General features: G+C 46.2%; 1 protein-coding gene across 2 annotated transcripts in view; it reads right to left on the bottom strand.

The window, feature by feature from the left end:
• The window catches only part of P2RY10 (P2Y receptor family member 10), a 31,823-nt gene extending 14,127 nt beyond the window's left edge, over positions 1-17,696 (bottom strand). The window contains exon 1 of one of the 2 annotated variants that reach the window (XM_068249553.1): positions 17,639-17,696. The gene's annotated coding sequence lies outside the window, so the exon portion shown is untranslated. Of the gene's footprint in view, positions 1-8,785; positions 8,870-17,638 lie in introns of those variants that run through there. The other variant, XM_068249554.1, reaches the window with a different exon arrangement.
• Positions 17,697-17,990: the final 294 nt, after the last annotated feature.

The following is a 17,990-nucleotide window of genomic DNA, read 5'->3' on the forward strand; positions in this document are numbered from 1 at the left end:
GAAGAAGAGCCAAAGATTTCGGGGACGCAGTGTGGCCGAAAAATATAGAAGTTATGTTGAGCGGCCTGCACCGAAAAATGGGTGTGTCCATGGACCAAAAATGGGTGTGGCCACGGGTGAAGACAAATTTGCATGAATTTAGCAACGTGGGACATTAGATTAGGACAGTGGTGGCGAACCTTTTGGAGGCCGAGTGCCCAAACTGCAACCCACAAGTCACTTATCTATCACAAAGTGGCAACAGCAATTTAAACTAAATAGAAATGTTTTAACTCATACATGAACATTGTGGAAAATCCAAGTTGAAAATAAACTGTGAAGATAAACAATAATTTCATCCATCCGACTCCTGAAAAATGTATTCTTTTTTTAGTACCTCCCAGTTTTATTTTCGGTTTTAAAAAGCTAAAAAAGTAGGTTTAATGCTATTGTCTCATATGATGATGATTCAGCTTTTCCCATAGTCTCGCAGTTAGCAATCACGTGACCCCCAACAAGACAAATTCAGCAATCATAAGGGCCCCCAACAAATCATGAGGCCCCCAACAAATCATAAGGCCCCCAACAAGACAAATTCAGCAATCTTGAGGCCCCCAACAAATCATGAGGCCCCCAACAAGACAAATTCAGCAATCATGAGGCACATAAATAGACAGCATTTCACATAAATACAGAAGTCATGAGGCACATAAATAGACAGCATTTCACATAAATAGGCAGAATGCCCCCTTAATATGGTAGACACCTCTCACCTGGTTTCTCAATTCTCCCCTACTGGCTGCTGTGCCTGGCAATACTGTTTTTGTCTGGATTAAGGATGATGTGTGGGCTGAAAGGCCTTGTGGTGATGCTGTGGCCGGGCTGGCAGTGATGCTGTGGCCAGGCTGGCTGGCAGTGATGCTGTGGCTGGGTTGGCTGGTGGTGATGCTGTGACCTGGCTGACGGTGATGCTGGGCTGTGCTGGGCTAGTTGAAGTAAATGCTGGCCTGACTGGTGGTGATGCTGTGGCCTCTTTGACATTGATTCTGGGCTGGTTGGCAGGTGGTGATGCTGGGCTGGCTGGCCTGGATAGTTTAGGTAGTGACAGGTGTCCCCCAGTTTAGGTAGCGCCAGGAGCCCCCCAGTTTAGGTAGCGCCAGGAGCCCCCCCCCCCGGTTATGAAGTGACAGGCGTCCCCCAGGTTAGGAAGTGACAGGCGTCCCCCAGGTTAGGAAGTGACAGGCGTCCCCCAGGTTAGGAAGTGACAGGGACCCCCATTTAGGTAGTGCGTGACAGGGACCCCCATTTAGGTAGTGAGTGACAGGGACCCCCATTTAGGTAGTGAGTGACAGGGACCCCAAGTTAGGTAGTGACAGGGACCCCCATTTAAGTAGTGAGTGACAGGGACCCCCGTTTAGGTAGTGAGGGACAGGAACCCCCGTTTAGGTAGTGAGTGACAAGGACCCACATTTAAGTAGTGAGTGACAGGGACCCCCATTTAAGTAGTGAGTGACAGGGACCCCCATTTAAGTAGTGAGTGGCAGGGACCCCCGTTTAGGTAGTGAGTGACAGGGACCCCCGTTTAGGTAGTGAGTGACAGGGACCCCCATTTAGGTAGTGAGTGACAGGGACCCCCAATGGTAGTGAGTGATACAGACCCACGTTTAGGTAGTGAGTGACAGGGACCCCCAATGGTAGTGAGTGACAGGGACCGCATTTAGATAGTGAGTGACAGGGACCCCCAATGGTAGTGAGTGACAGGGACCCACGTTTAGGTAGTGACAGGGACCCCCAATGGTAGTGAGTGACAGGGACCCCCAATGGTAGTGAGTGACAGGGACCCCCATTTAGATAGTGAGTGACAGGGACCCCCAATGGTAGTGAGTGACAGGGACCCCCAATGGTAGTGAGTGACAGGGACCCACATTTAGATAGTGAGAGACAGGGACCACCAATGGTAGTGAGTGACAGGGACCCACGTTTAGGTAGTGACAGGGACCTCCAATGGTAGTGAGTGACAGGGACCCCCAATGGTAGTGAGTGACAGGGACCCCCATTTAGATAGTGAGTGACAGAGACCCCCAATGGTAGTGAGTAACAGGACCCCCTCCTCTAGCCGCCGCCGCACCCACCTTGCAGCCAGCAGTGTGTCAGATCTCGATCAGTGGGCGACCCGACCAAAAAGAGTGGGCGTGCGGACGCACCACGCTCTATATGCGGAAGTGATGTCACTTCCGCATATCAATGCAGTGTGCTAGGTCCTAGTGCCTGCACTATTGGTCGCCGCCTGATCGAGGTCTGACTCGGCTAGTGGAGGAGGGGGCGGCGGCAAGAGGGGGGGAGCGGCAGCCAGAGGGGGTAGCGAGCGGCCAGGGGGAGGCAGGCGCCCATTTTTGCCATATGTGCAGATGCCCATGCACAACACCCGCATACTTTCAAACTTTTTGAGATAAGAAAGAGGAGCACTTTAGAACACCCCCACCACATCTCTAAGCACACCCCTGTTACACCCCTCTCCATGCATGTAACAAAGATATAGTTTTAACAATAAGACCACACTGGTCCTTGCTATCATCATTAGATTTTCTTCATTTTAACATTTGAAACAGGGGCGTAACAAAAAATCACTGGGCCCCCATGCAGAACTTTGGATGCCCCCCCAGCTGTTGTTGCTGGTAGCCCGACTCCCCACCCCCCTCACCTCGGGCTACCAGCAACGACAGCTGGAGGGGGGGGGGGCATCCAAAGTTGTGCATGGGGGCCCAGTGATTTCTTGTTACCGACTTTAACATCGATTTTCTCAAAAACTATAAGGTCTTTTTGAAAACTTTTTTTTGCATCTTGTTCAGTAGATTCTGCTTAATAAACCCTGAAAATTTGGTGTTTCTAGGACTTACGGGGGCTTTGCTATTAACCGCTAAAGTCGGCGGATTTTTACTGTAATGTAAATGCAGAAAATAGGCAGATGCGGATTTTCTGCATTTTACATTACAGTAAAAATCCGCCGACTTTAGCAGTTAATAGCAAATCCCCCTTAAGTCCTAGAAACACCAAATTTTCAGGGTTTATTAAGCAGAATCTCCTGAACAAGATGCAAAAAAAGTTTTCAAAAAGACCTTATAGTTTTTGAGAAAATCGATGTTAAAGTCGGGCGGAATTTCCGCGATTTCCGGCAGAAATTTCCGCGATTTCCGGCGGAAATCCGCCTAACACACTTGCATTACCGATTTCCGCATTCCGATGCGGAAATGCAATTTCCGATCGGAATTTCGGAAATTGCATTTCCGTGGAATCCGAATGAGCATCCCTAAATAGTCCAAATAGTTTGCTTCCTGTTTGTTCAGAAAAACAACTTGTTTATGAGAAGCATCGCTACACAGTTTGGGTTCCAGAAAAAAACAAATTGCATGCAATTGGCAGTCTCTAGTGGCTCTAATGCTGGGAATACATGGGTCGATTCTGGCGCTGGTTTCTGTGCCCGATCATTTTGCCCGCTCAATACTCTTATCTTCCGATTGTTTTTCTTATTTTTTTACAATTCACTTCAATGACAAATCGAGCGGCAAAACGGTCGAACGGTGATCCGACGTGTCGGAAATTATCTACCGAGCCATCTTATCAGCTCAGAATCGAGCCGTGTATTCCCAGCATAAGAGTCAAAAAACAATCCCTTACCTTACGAGGACATGCCTATACTGTGCCAGGGAGGTGCCAGGGAGGTGGGGGATGACCTTTTAAAGGTCCCAAAGCACTAATAGACTTGACAGAAGGTCTTACAGAGAACAATTTGGAACATCAGGCGGCTTGGCATCTGATCAACCATCTGATTCAATTATTATAATCGAATCGGATAAAAAAAATTGGTGCCGTCAAGTGTATGCCCGACCGACAATTCGGCCAATTTGGGGACAAAATTGGTCACTTAGGTCAATCGCATATACTGCAAGATAAGTCGATCGCACATACTTGCTCAATCAGGTGCATGGCGGTAACAGCGTGCAATTTTGTGACGATAGACGAACGCAACGAAACCCTCTGCGCTGTCCCCCCCTAATGTGAAATGTCCTCCGGGTGCCCAGTGCAAGTTACACACGACAATCCCAGTAGGACTCAACCCAGCATGGATGTATATCCAATTTTTATTGCATGTGTATCAGTAGCAGCAATACAAGAGCATCACAACAGCATGCATGACGTTTCGGGCGGAGGCCCTTTCTCAAATGCTGAAGTATCCTTCTGCACCTCAACCATATAAAGCTTATACAACATCACGCCCCCACCTTAGGGGCGGGCACCAACTTACAAATTTCTTAACCCCTACTTGGGAGGAGAGAGCAGCGATAAAAGCTCATAGAAAACATCTCAGGCTAAAATCTTCATTTAACCCGCCTGGTGACTGTGTCCCCAGCCTGTCCATCCAGAAAGCCTCCCGCCTAAGGAGGGCATTCCTATAATCACTACCTTCTACACACTTAACCACCTCCAGCACTTGCCACCTAATCTGTGTCACTCTGTGTCTTAATTCAATAAAGTGTCGTGCCAAGGGGGACTCTCTTTTTGTCTGTACCTCACCTTCTCTCACTTTCGGTGGATTTTGTATACTACTTTTGTGTTCATTGAGCCTTGTTTTTATTTCCCTTGTGGTCTGGCCCACATAGGCCAGGCCACACAGGCATTTAATGAGATAAATTACACCCTTGGTATCGCATGTGGCATAATGCCTAAGTGGGATGGGAAATCCCGCACTAGGGTGGCGCACCTCAGTGCCTTTAATAATACTGTTACAATGTTGACAATTCAAGCACGGGTATGTACCAACCTTCCCAGGGCCTAAAAACATCTGTTTTTTCCCCTGTGTGCGTCCAACATCAGCCCGCACTAAGTGGTCCCTTAGGGATCTACCTCGTCTATATACGAACCTCGGCGGGGTCTTACATACATGGACAAACTGGGGATCACTCTCAATCACTGGCCAGAATTTAAAAACCATATCTCTCAATACCGTAGATTCCCCACAAAATGTTGTAATAAAATTCACCTCACTGGATGCATTTTCAATCTCAGCCTTATAGTCTCTCAATTGTCTTCTATCCATTTCCAACACCTCTGTCATTATCTCTTCACATCTTACTTTACTGTAGCCTCTGGCAACAAAATCCTGAGTGAGGAGCCGTGCCTGTTCAAGAAACAATTCATCTGTGGAGGTAATCCTCCTCGCCCTAATAAATTGACTCTTGGGGAGACCATGGATCAGAGGGCGTGGGTGGCAACTTTCTGCTGACAGAAAATAATTCTTGTCAGTCTCTTTTCTATATAAATTAGTAGCCACCTCTCCCTCCTTTTTCATGATCTCCACATCCAAAAAATGTAACCTCTGGGCGTCATACTCCATTTTAAATTTAAGAGTCTCATGTCTCTGATTCAAATCATCAAAAAACAGGCACAGCTCCTCTTCACTACCACTCCAACAGAAAAACAAGTCATACATTACCTGTCCTCAGCCTCTGCTTTTCCTCCTACTGGCTCCAGCAGCACTCCACTCTACATACACGCATGCCCCACGTGGTTGCCTAATACAAGCATGCGTATGATGTCAGACATCACACATGCAGTCACGTTACTAGGCAACCACGTGGCACACGTGTATGGAGAACAGAGTGCACTCGGAAGCCAGCGGGGGACTAGCGGAGGCCGCAGACAGATAATATATCACTTGCACTGGGCACCAGGGGGAACATTTAAGATTAGGGAGATAGTGTAAGGGAGGCGAGACAGTCGGATGCGGCGTCACTAGGCCAGATCGATTTGAGCATGAAATTGATCGGGAAACGGCCTGCGGTGTATGGGGAGCCAACAGATCTTCCTCTAATCCGATTAGATTAGAGAGAGATTTGTCTCTTGGTTGAATCTGCCCATCATCGCTAGATGCAGGGCCGGCCTTAGGTTTCAAAGCGCCCTGAGCGAAACCTCATTTTTGTGCCCCCCCCTCCTTCATCCTCTTCACGCATGCGCGCGCACACACGCACTCACACGCACAGGCCCATATGCAATTCACCTTTTCTCCTGAGATATCTCCTTGGACAGTGGTTAGCAACCTTTTTGACGTCGTGACACATCACGCCAAATGCTCAGATCTCTGTGACACATCACATATGTATAATAGGAAAAATACTATTAATAACCACAAATGTAATGGAAAGAGTGCATTATCCTGAATACACTTAAAAATGAAGGCTAGAACCTTTCAGGAACATTAATAAAAACAATCAGTGGGACAATTAGCCACCCCCCCCCCCAATTTAGTATGAGAGCACAGCACCGACAATTTGCACCATGCGTTATAGCCACAGTGCGCCCCCCCCCCAAAAAAAAAACACCCCCCGATCTCATGTGTAGGTGCCCTCAATATAGTTTGCCAAGCATAGGTGCCCCCAGTATAGTCAGTTGAAGGTCTCCATCGCCCCCATAGGTAGCCAGGCGTAGGTGCTTCCAGTATAGGTAGCCATGTGTTGGTGCCCTCAGTAAAGGTAGCCAGCTATAGGTGCCCCCAGTATAGGAAATCAGGTGTAGGTGCTCTCAGTATAGGTAACCAGTTATTAGGCGCCCCCTTGGAAGCCGGCGCCCTGAGCAACCACTCTGGTCGCACAGGTCAAAGGCCGGCTATGGATGTATGGCTACCTTTAGAGGATGGTGAATGTCACGCTATGGGTGTGGTGGTGGCTTTCTTGTCCCTGATAATAGTGTGATGATAAAGAGCCTTGGATTTGTGGAAAAGTTCATGCTGTTGCAGTTATGAAAGTCATGTTGAGGATAAGGGACTTTTTTCTAGATCCTTAGAGGCATAAGAGACTTTTTTGAAACCCAAACTGGGTATTATTAATATTATTATTATTAATTGTATTTATAAAGTGGCAACATATTACGCAGCGCTGGACAATAAACATTACGTAGTGCTGCCTCTCATAAAGATTGGTGTATTTGTGAGGTGTGCATGAACAAAGGACGCCAGGAAAAAAGGACCAGGCTGGATAACGAATTGGTGCCGATGTAAAACGAAATCTCAATAATGATACACATTGTTAACGAAATTGGTTAATGATAAATACCATTGTAAAACAGACGGGAGAATTATAACGAAAATATATTAACAATAAAACTTGTTACGTAATTCAACAATACAGCATAACTTAACCCTATTCTCACACAGAACCCTGCCCTGGTGGTGCCTAACCCTAACCACTCCCCTGGTGGTGCCTAACCCTAACCCCCCGGTGGTGCCTAATCCTAACCCCCCGGTGGTACCTAACCCTAACCACCCCCCTCCCCCTGGTTTTGCCTAACCGTAACTGCCACCCAGGTGGTGCCTAACCCTAACCACCCCCTCGGCGGTGCCTAACCCTAACCACTCCCCCTGCACAAACACCCTTAGGCTCCCTGCACAATGCATCCGATTCCGATTTTTAATCGGATTTTACATCCGATTCCGAATTTTAATCATTACTGCATGCTACGTTTTTCCCTCCGTTTTTCTGTTGATTGCATTCAGTCTATGGTGGCACCCTTTTCGTCAGATTTTTTAAAGGGGAACATAGATTACTAAAATGAAATATGAATCACTGAGGCCTGGGGACCAGCAGCAATTTGTGCTTTCTGGGAACTGCCAGCGATTAGCTAATGAAAGCCTAAGGGCTCATTTCCATGCAGTGCACAGCCTTGTGGCTTTGCGCTGCACGTCAGTCCTGGCGTGGGGCGGGGCTTGTGATCCCATTCATTATACTGAATGGGATTGCGTGCTGAATCGGCATGAAATGCAGCAAACCATGCGGCAATTCAGCATAGAATCGCTGTGCAGGAATGGAAACAGCAGACAGTGCAGTTTATGCACTGTCTGATGTCCCTGCGATCGCGTTTCCTCAAAGCACACTATATGGAAACGAGCCCAGAGGCAGTGATTCCGTAGAACTCATTGCGATTTGCTGAAATCACATTCGTGATAGCATGCAGCATTTTCAGAGCAATTTCATTCCGGGAATGCAGGAGCCAAAATTCCCTGAAATCACTTTGTAGCAAAACTGCATCCAAAAACACTCACATTTCTGAGAGAGATTTGCGATCTCTAGTAAGCCGCAGGGCTGATGTAGACTTGCACAATGAAGACAAAGCTTACCTTCCAGTGCTGAGCTGCTTGTTATGCATCGTGAGTGAGGAATCAGATAATATAGTGTACATGGGGTGCAAGCAAGAGGAAGTACACATCAACAAGGCAAAGCCACAACCCTTTTTTACGGTACCAAGCCTAATCTTGCATGAGTGTTCACATGTGAATTACATTAAGCACTGCAGGTGATATTATTATTATTTAGTATTTATATAGCGCCAACATCTTCCACAGCGCTGTGCAGAGTATATATATTGACTTGTCATTTAACTGTCCCTCAGAGGAGTTCACAATCTAATCCCTACCATAGTCTTATGTCTATATCAGGGGTCCCCAAACATTTTGGGCCGAGGGCCGGGTCAACATACTTCAGACTGCTGGGGGGCCGGTATATACATAAACTGATGTAGAAGTCTTTGCGGGCCAGACAGTGAAGCATACCCAGGTGACAACCTGCAGTGGACAGCAGTGTCACTTGATGTGGAATTTGATTGGAAACCAGCGAATTACTGCTTTCTGGCTTCCATGTGGATGGGTTGTGCCAGCACTGCTATTCTATATTACGTGTGGAAGGATCAAAACCTTGGAAAAAATCGGCACTAAATGCTGGAATGGCAGAGTCTTTGGGGGGTCCTTGGCCTTACTCACTGTGCCTCCGGTAAAGACTTCAGCTATGCAATAGGAAAGACAACAGGCCGGGCACCAGCTGAGTTACTATGCCAATTTATTTCATCCCATCCAGTGACAGATACAGAGAAAAAGTCAGGCAGCAGGCCTAACAGCCGTTTCACAAGCTTACAGTGCTTGCTTCCTCAAAAGCTATTCTATACGCGAACCACCAATATTTAAAGATGTAGCTGACCGCATCTACAAGTAATACATTTTGTGGGGGGGGGGCGGTAAAAAAGCCTCAGGGGGCCACATTCGGCTCGCAGGCCTTAGTTTGAGGACCACTGGTCTATATCATCTAGTGCAGGGGTCAGGAACCTTTTTGGCTGAGAGAGCCATAAACGCCACACATTTTAAAATGTAATTCCGTGAGAGCAATACAATATGTTTCAAACTGGGACAGTGCGCATGCGCAGCAGAGGGCTCACGTCTCTGTTGCCATGGTGCTGTGTATACAATTAGTCTGCCGGGCAGCGGAAGTGTCCGACACGTCTTTAGCTTCTCTTGGGTTTCAGATACATCAGCAATTTCTCCGAGAGCCAGACAGGAGAAATACTGACTAACAGCTTGTACAATTAGCTAGCTGACTTGGGGGTTGATTCACTTTGTAGGACGAGATCCCTGCACTTTGGCCCAATAGGCTGCCTGTCAAGTCACAGGCAGCCTATTGGGCCAATCAGAGTGTGGGGATCGCGTCCTACTAAGTCACTGGACCTGACAGGGTGGGACAATTGGAGCAGCTGTTAGTTTTGGGGTAGCGTGAGTAAGTTAGTAGTGCATGCTACAGCAGTAACATGCCTACTTTTAAAATTTTACCTGCGCTGTCACACTGAGCTGCGCTGCCTGAGCAATGTATATTAGTGAATCAACCCCTACTGGTTTGTATGAGAGCCAGATGTAGCCATCAAAAGAGCCACATCTGGCTCCCGAGCCATAGGTTCCCTACCCCTGATCTAGTGTAAATATCGTAGTCTAGGGCCAATTTAGAAGGGAAGCCAGTTAACTTATCTGTATGTTTTTGGAATGTGGGAGGAAACCAGAGTACCCGGGAAAATACATGCAGACATGGGGAGAACATACAAACTCCTTGCAGATGTTGACCTGGCTGGGATTTGAACCAGGCACCCAGCATTGCAAGGCGAGAGCACTAACCACTATGCCGCCCTAACATGACATCATTAGGCAGGAACAGGGACATTGCTAGCCCCAAAGATCAGTGGCAGGTGCCCCTGATCTATTCTGGGGTGCCCCGGACGTTCCTAAGGCAGAGTAGAGGCACCACAGCACCCAGCATGGCACCACACAGTACCCAGCATGCCCCACAGAGGCACCACAGTACCCAGCATGGCACTACACAGCACCCAACATGGCACCACTGCGCCCAAAATGGCATTACAGCACCCAGCATGTCCCATACCCCCCTTTGCTGTATGTTGTGGTGCCAGGTTGGGTGCTATGGTGTCATGCTGGGTGTTATGGTGCCTCTGTGGGCAAATTGGGTGCTGTGATGCCATGCTAGGTACCGTGATGCCTTTATGGGGCATGCATGGAGCTGTGTTCTTCTATGGGGACATGCTGGAAGTTATGATGCCTCAATGGGAGGCCCGTGGGAGCATGGGAGGGGGTCCACTAGAAGGTCAGGGAATGCTATGCGGGGACTGGCAGCAGACCAGCTCGCCCAGCAGAAAGCCAGACCAGCCAGCAGACAAGCCAAGTAACTCTGCCTAGTTATGTTTAAAGCGGATCCGAGATGAAAAACTAACTATAACAAGTAACTTGTCTATATCTCATCTAAAGTTTAAATAGTTTACACAGCAAATCTAGCTGCAAACAGCTTTAATAAAATATGATTATTTCTTCTTGATACAATGACAGCAGCCATGTTGTTTGTAAACATTACACAGAGGCAGGCTTATCTGCATCTTGAGCACTCAGTTGGTGAAAAAAAACCTAATCCCCCCTCCTCCTCCCTCCTCCCCTCTGCCTCTGAAATAGAGACTAGTAATACCTCCACCTCCTCCTGCCCAGATTGAGCTCCCATGAGCCCTTGCTACTGTCTGAAAATGCCTTGGCTCTCTGAAAAGCTGTGTGCGTGGCTTGTTTAGTTTATAGGGAATTAGAGTATTAAAACAAAAACAAAAAAGTATTTGGCTTGAGGAATGCCCTATAAACAATAGGAAAGGAACACAATTATGCAATGAGTAAAAGTTCATCTCGGATCCACTTTAAGTGACACTGCCTATTTATGTGATTTGCCAACTCAGATCACTGTTAAGTTCATGTAAATTTTACTCCACCCATGAAAACACAAATTCCGGTGCATAGCCACACCTATTTTTTGGCTGGAGTGCCCAATAGTGCCCCAGATCTCTCAGGATCCTATCAACGCCCCTGGGCCGCAGGAACATGCACAAATGCTACTTCAAATACTTCTGTAGCAACATAAAAACATCCACTTACTGCCACTGAAAAGTCCCGATATTTGAAGTCTCAATTCTCATGCTGTTATTTAAGGGCCGGTTCACACTTGTTATTAAAACGTATCCATGGCTCCGGTTTTGGGCCCGGACCAAAAACGGAGCCACGGATACCAATGTTAAAAGTAATTAAAAAAACTGATCCCTGGGCGATCCGGGGGATCCAGCTTGAAAAACTGAATGGAGCATCCGGATTTGTCGGGACTTCATAGAACCCAGATGGGACTTCACGGAGCCTGGATACACGGAGGGGTAGTGGCAGGCAATGCAAAAATGGATCTCCCTCTACACAGGCACAGAAACGGAGGGAGGTCCGGATTGCCTACTGCCTGCTCCTCCCCTCTATGCCACCCCCATAGGTGTCCTGGTATGGAGGGGGAAGCAGCCAGGAAAGGGGCAGCGGGAATAGTGGCGGGGAGGGGGGTCACACCCATCCCTTACCTGGGTCCCCCCATCCCCGCTCCCCCTCCAGCTATATCCACTATTGTAAAACTGCAATGAGCAGGCAGGGAAGCAATTACCTTTCTTCTTCTCCTCGCCGCGTGATTTCCTGCAGTGCCGCCCACTAGAGCTGGGGTACGTTTCCACGGACTGGAAACGTATGCTGCGAAAAGGACATTTTGCTGAATTTTTTTTTTTTTTTTTTAAACGGATCCGATCTGCAACTGGACAAGTGTGGACCAAGCCTAACTGTGAAGCTTTTTTGAACTGTGTCCTTTAAAGCAAGCCTGTCACAAACATGCCCTGGATTTTGATACTTATTGTCTGCTACTAAAGTACTAATCACATATAACCTCTGTTCGGCTATTAGACTGTAGTAAGGAATACTGATAGTTTAGGAAATTAGCAAGGGTGTCATTGCAGTAACATACTAACATACACACATCTGCAGCAAGGACATTTTTGAATAAATCCAAAGTCAGAGATACATGAAAGTGAAATGGGATCCTGAGCTTGGCACGTGATCTTTTTGGTAAATAGAGGAGTAAAGGCCCATACTTCCCTCCGGATGTCTTCTGGATCTCTGTCACCCAAGGGATCATGTACTGATCCCTGCCGGTCAACAGAGCACTGATGACATTGTACAGATGTTTCACCAGCCTTTGGCAACCTGTCTGTTGCTATGAAAGGGGAGGAGGGACGAGAAGCACGTGTGAAGAATCGGCTTCCAGTGGGTGGGGGAGCAGCGAGAACAATGTAATTGCCCAATCCTCAGGTGTTGGGCATCGCTAAAGTTCCAACAAGGTGGATCTTTAGCAATCGTCGTGCATCCGCTGTACACATGCTGGACTGACCAATTCTCGGCCATGGCGGTTGTTAATTGTTATTGTCTGCTATGGCCAAGTTCAGACCAGCGTGGGTAAGTAGGTACGGGAGAATGTCAGCTATGTCACTGGACACGCAGCAGACCCGGCCTAGGCTGCTGCTTAGGTTTCCTTTTTCATGATCTGAGTTTGTCCAGAGCAATCTGGTTTTATTTTAGAAAACAATTGCTGCAGATTATTACAGAGTATTTCATAAGGAAGATAACCTCAGGTTACCGAAGTGACAAGTCTGTTTATCAACTTCCTTCTGCCTTCAAATATCTGTGAAATTTTAGCCACAGGCTCAGGACCAGCACATTCCAATGTAGAAATGAGGAAGATGCTACTCCCCACAGAAAGACATTTTAGCAATGTATTAGCTCAGCAGCTGCAGTCTCTGCTGGTGGCAGCTTGATTTACATACGCAGATACTGCAGGCCAAGAAACACTGAATATATCCACTTGGTGGGCTTCATTAATCACCTTTTTCTATTTATTATTTCATTTTGATGACTGCATCTGGTCCACCAAGCAGATCTTGAATCACCAATCGTGTTGCTTCATTGATGGGGGCTACAATCAAACAGATACTGGATTTCAAGCCACTTGTCGTAAGTGATGCACACAAGCTCCACAAACAATTGATCTGCACATATTTGGTCATGCAGTTCATGAGAACTCAATGCTGCAATAAGGATGTCTCAAATGAGCCTGTTTGGAGGAAGTTTGTGTTGGCACTGCAAACCCGCTAAGTGAGCAGCAGCTGGGTAAGACTGTTAGAAATGAGAACACAGTTTGTGGCAGTCACCTAGGTAGACATGTGAAAACTTAGAAGAGGGGAATCCCTGCAGACTGACACACACACACACACACACACACACACACACACACACACACACACACACACACACACACACACACACACACACACACACACACACACACACACACACACACACACACACACACACACACACACACACACACACACACACACACACACACACACACACACACACACACACACACACACACACACACACACACGATTAAAGGGAACCTAAACTGAGAAGGATATGGATTTTTCCTTTTAAAAAAATACCGGTAGCCTGACTCTGATTCTGTGTCTCTGAGGCAGAGAACACACTTGACTGTTTTTGTGCGCATATTAAAGGAAACCAAACCGGAAAAAAATGAGTTTCACTTACCTGGGGCTTCTACCAGCCTCATGCAGCCATCTTGCGCCCTCGCAGTCACGCATGGCTCTTCCAGTCCCCCGCTGCCAGCTAGTTTCGTTTTATCCGACTAGGAGTCGGCTGGACGCCATGCGTACCTTTTTACACATTCCCGCTGGTGCTGGAAGCTATCTCGGACATTAACAAATACATTTTACGCATTACGGGTGCAATACATAAAATTTTACGCATTGTACCCGTAACACGTAAAAATGTACGTGTTAATGTCAGCGACAGCTTCCTGCACCAGCGGGAATGCGTAAAAAGGTAAGCATGGTGGCCGGCTGACTCCTAGTCGGCAAAAACGAAACTAGCTGGCAGTGGGGGACCGGAGGACCGGAAGAGTCATGAGTGACTGCGCACAGGATGGCTGCATGGGGCTGGTAGAAGCCCCAGGTAAGTGGAACTCATTTTTTTTTGGTTTAGGTTTCCTTTAACCATTTCCGCCGCCCGGACGTCCGGGCGGCTGCTCTGCTGCGGTGCCGCGCTTCGGTGCGCTCCCGCGCGATCGAGGGCGCGCCCACGTGCCCCCGTGGTGTCCCCCGGTAGCCCTGGGATCAGTGAACGGGAATATGGTTCCCGATCACTGATCAGTGTCCCCCGCAGCAAAAACTGAAGCGCTCTTACAAGAGGCTTCAGTCTTTCTGCGCGTCAAAATTTCTGCATCCCCCTTGTGCTTCCGCTTAGCGAGAAGCACAAGGAGGGAAAAAAAAACTGAAGGTGGCCATCTTGTGGCCATATAGTAAAACTACATCTACATATTTTTTACATTACAATTTACACATATAACAACATTAAAAATTATGGTAACTGTTTATTTCCCAAAATATTACCCAAATAAAAAATTTTATGGAAAAAAAAAATGACAATAAAAAAAAGAAGAAGACATAAATAGTTACCTAAGGGTCTGAACTTTTTAAATATGCATTTGAAGGGGGTATACTACGAACATTTTTTAAATTCTAAAATTGTAAATAGTGATGGACGCGAAATGGAAACAATGCACCTTTATTTCCAAATAAAATATTGGCGCCATACATTGTGATAGGGACAAAATGTAAGTGGTATAATAACCGAGACAAACGGGCAAATAAAATACATAGGTTTTCATTATGGTAGCGTGGATTATTTTAAAACTATAATGGCCGAAAACTGAGAAATAATGAATTTTTTCCATTTTTTTCTTATTAATCCTGTTAAAATGCATTTATAAAAAAACAATTCTTAGCAAAACAACCCAAAGAAAGCCTAATTAGTGTAAAAAAAAAAAAACAAGATATAGATTAATAAATTGTGATAAGTAGTGATAAAGTTATTAGCTTTTGAATGGGAGGTGAAAATTGCTCTGATGCATTAGGTGAAAAATCCCAGCGGGCTGAAATGGTTAATCATATCACACTTGATATGTTTTTCGCATGCAGAATGAGAGTCTGGATTCTGGTTGAAGGTATTTTGGACCATTCCTCTTTACAAAACATCTCTAGTTCATTCAGGTATGTTGGCTTCCGAGCATGGACAGCTCTCTTTAACTCACACTACAAATTTTCAATTATATTCAGGTCTGGGGACTGAGATGGCCATTCCAAAACGTTGTACTTGTTCCTCTGCATGAATGCCTTAGTGGATTTTGAGCAGTGTTTAGGGTCGTTGTCTTTTTGAAAGATCCAGCCCCGGCGCAGCTTCAGCTTTTTCACTGATTCCTAGACATTGGTCTCTAGAATCTGCTGATACTGAGTGGAATCCATGCGTCCCTCAACTTTGATAAGATTCCCAGTCCCTGCATTGGCCACACAGCCCCACAGCATGATGGAACCACCACCATATTTTACTGTAGGTAGCAGGTGTTTTTCTTTGAATGTTGTGTTGTTTTTCCTCCATGCATAATGTCCCTTGTTATGCCCAAATAGCTCAATTTTAGTTTCATCAGTTCACAGCACCTTATTCCAAAATGAAGCTGGCTTGTCCAAATGTGATTTAGCATACCTCAAGTGGCTCTGTTTGTGCTGTTGGTGGAGAAAAGGCTTCCTATGCATCACTCTCTCATACAGCATCTCCTTGTGTAAAGTGCGCAGAATGGTTGAACGATGCACAGTGACTCCATCTGCAGCAAGATGATGTTGTAGGTCTTTGGTGCTTAACTTGAACTCAGCCTGATATGATTTTCGAGTGCAGAAAAAAAAACTGACATTCTGCATGATGACTCTGCACATTCTGTAAGTTTTCCCTATCAATTACATTAGCTGCTGTGAAAAAACGCATGTGTTTTCCTGCATAGAAACACACTTGGTATGAAGAAAAAGTATGCAGAAAAATGCGTGCAGAAAACTGAAAGACAAGTGTGTTCCCTGCCTCACACTTTCAGTCACAGCCCCTCAACAAGCATGTAGATCAGGTGCTCTGACTGAAGTCAGACTGGATTAGCTGAATGCTTGTTTCAGGGCTGTGATTCAGCCACTACTGCAGCCAAAGAGATCAGCAGGACTGCCAGGCAACTTTTATTGTTTAAAAGTAAACATCCATATCCCTCTCAGTTTAGGTTTAGTGGGGCCATAGGCAAAATAACAGTTTTTTGCCCACTGTTGATGATTACCTGGCTTTTTTAGTAACATTTGGTGGGGGAGTGGGGGGGGGGGGGGTGAAGAAGGGGTAGCATCCGCCAGGCCCTTAGGTTCTCTCTCTCCTTACCTTATGGATGATACGGCTCTGACACACACACACACACACGCGCACACACACACACACACACACACACACACACACACACACACACACACACACACACACACACACACACACACACACACACACACACACACACACACACACACACACACACACACACACACACACACACACACACACACACACACACACATACACACACACACACACACACACACACACACTATACTAAGAATTTTGTAACTATTAATTCAGCATCTATTTGCTGCAGATTACTAGTGTCATAATCAATGTTGCAATGCCCGAGCAGGCCAGACATTACAGCCATGCTGCGATCAACCAGCTCTGCTACATGTTCAGTAGCCTAATAGTGATCAGTTCCAAGCCAGTGGTTATTCTTGTAAACTAGGCACAAAGTATTTTAGCTATTTAAAGGCATACTGGAAATTTCTAGTGAGTAAATAAAAATAAATATAGCATACTCATAATAACCTTGTATTATGAAGTCAAGGAATGTGATCCACACCAGGGTGTACTAGATTTTTTTAAAGGGGTACACAGATTACTAAAATATAAAACACTGAGGCCAGGGGACCAGCAGAAATGTGCGCTTTCTAGGAATCTCCAGCGATTCCAAAAAAGTGCTAAACTAATAAAAGCATAAGGGCTCGTGTCCATATGCAATGCAGAACCACGCGGCTCTGCATGGCATATGATTCCCCGTGGGGTGGCGCTTGCAATCCCATTCATAATGAATGGGATAGCATTGCAAACAGGACAAAAGGCAGGCAACAGTGGTGAATCGCAGCGCATGTATAGAACCATCAGACAGTGCAGTCTATGCATTCTCTGCTGTCCCTGCGATTGCGTTTCCATAAGTGCAGCTGAAAGCGTGTATATGGAAACGGGCCCTAATTCTGCTGAAACCACAATTGCTGTGCATGCAGCATTTTCAGAGCAATTTTGTTCAGGGAATGCAGGGGCAAAAATAGCCAATTCCCTGAAATCATGCCAGAGATCCCTTTGATTTCAGTAGCAAAATCACTTTCAAAAAAACTAGAATTTCTGAGAGATTTGAGATCTCTAGTAAGCCTCAGGCCTGATGTAGACTTGTACAATGAAGACAAAGCTTACCTTCCAGTGCTAGGCTGCTTGTTATGCATGGTGAGTGTGGAATCAGATAATATACTGTATGCACGGTGCAAGCAAGAGGAAGTACACATCAACAAAGCGAAACCACAACCCTTCTTTCCGGTACCCAGCCTAGTCTTGTATGAGTGTTCACTTGTGAATTACATTGAGCACTGCAGGTGATATGACATCATTAGGCAGGAACATACGCAAATGCTACTTCGAATATCACACCTTCCCTCTGTAGCAACATAAACACATCCACTTACTGTCACTGAAATGTACCGATATTTGAGGTCTAAATTCTCATGCTGTTATTTTACTGAGAACGTTTTGTGAACTGTGTTCTTTAAAG

This window comes from Hyperolius riggenbachi, chromosome 8 (genome assembly GCF_040937935.1).
Source record: "Hyperolius riggenbachi isolate aHypRig1 chromosome 8, aHypRig1.pri, whole genome shotgun sequence".
Taxonomy (NCBI): Eukaryota; Metazoa; Chordata; class Amphibia; order Anura; family Hyperoliidae; genus Hyperolius; species Hyperolius riggenbachi.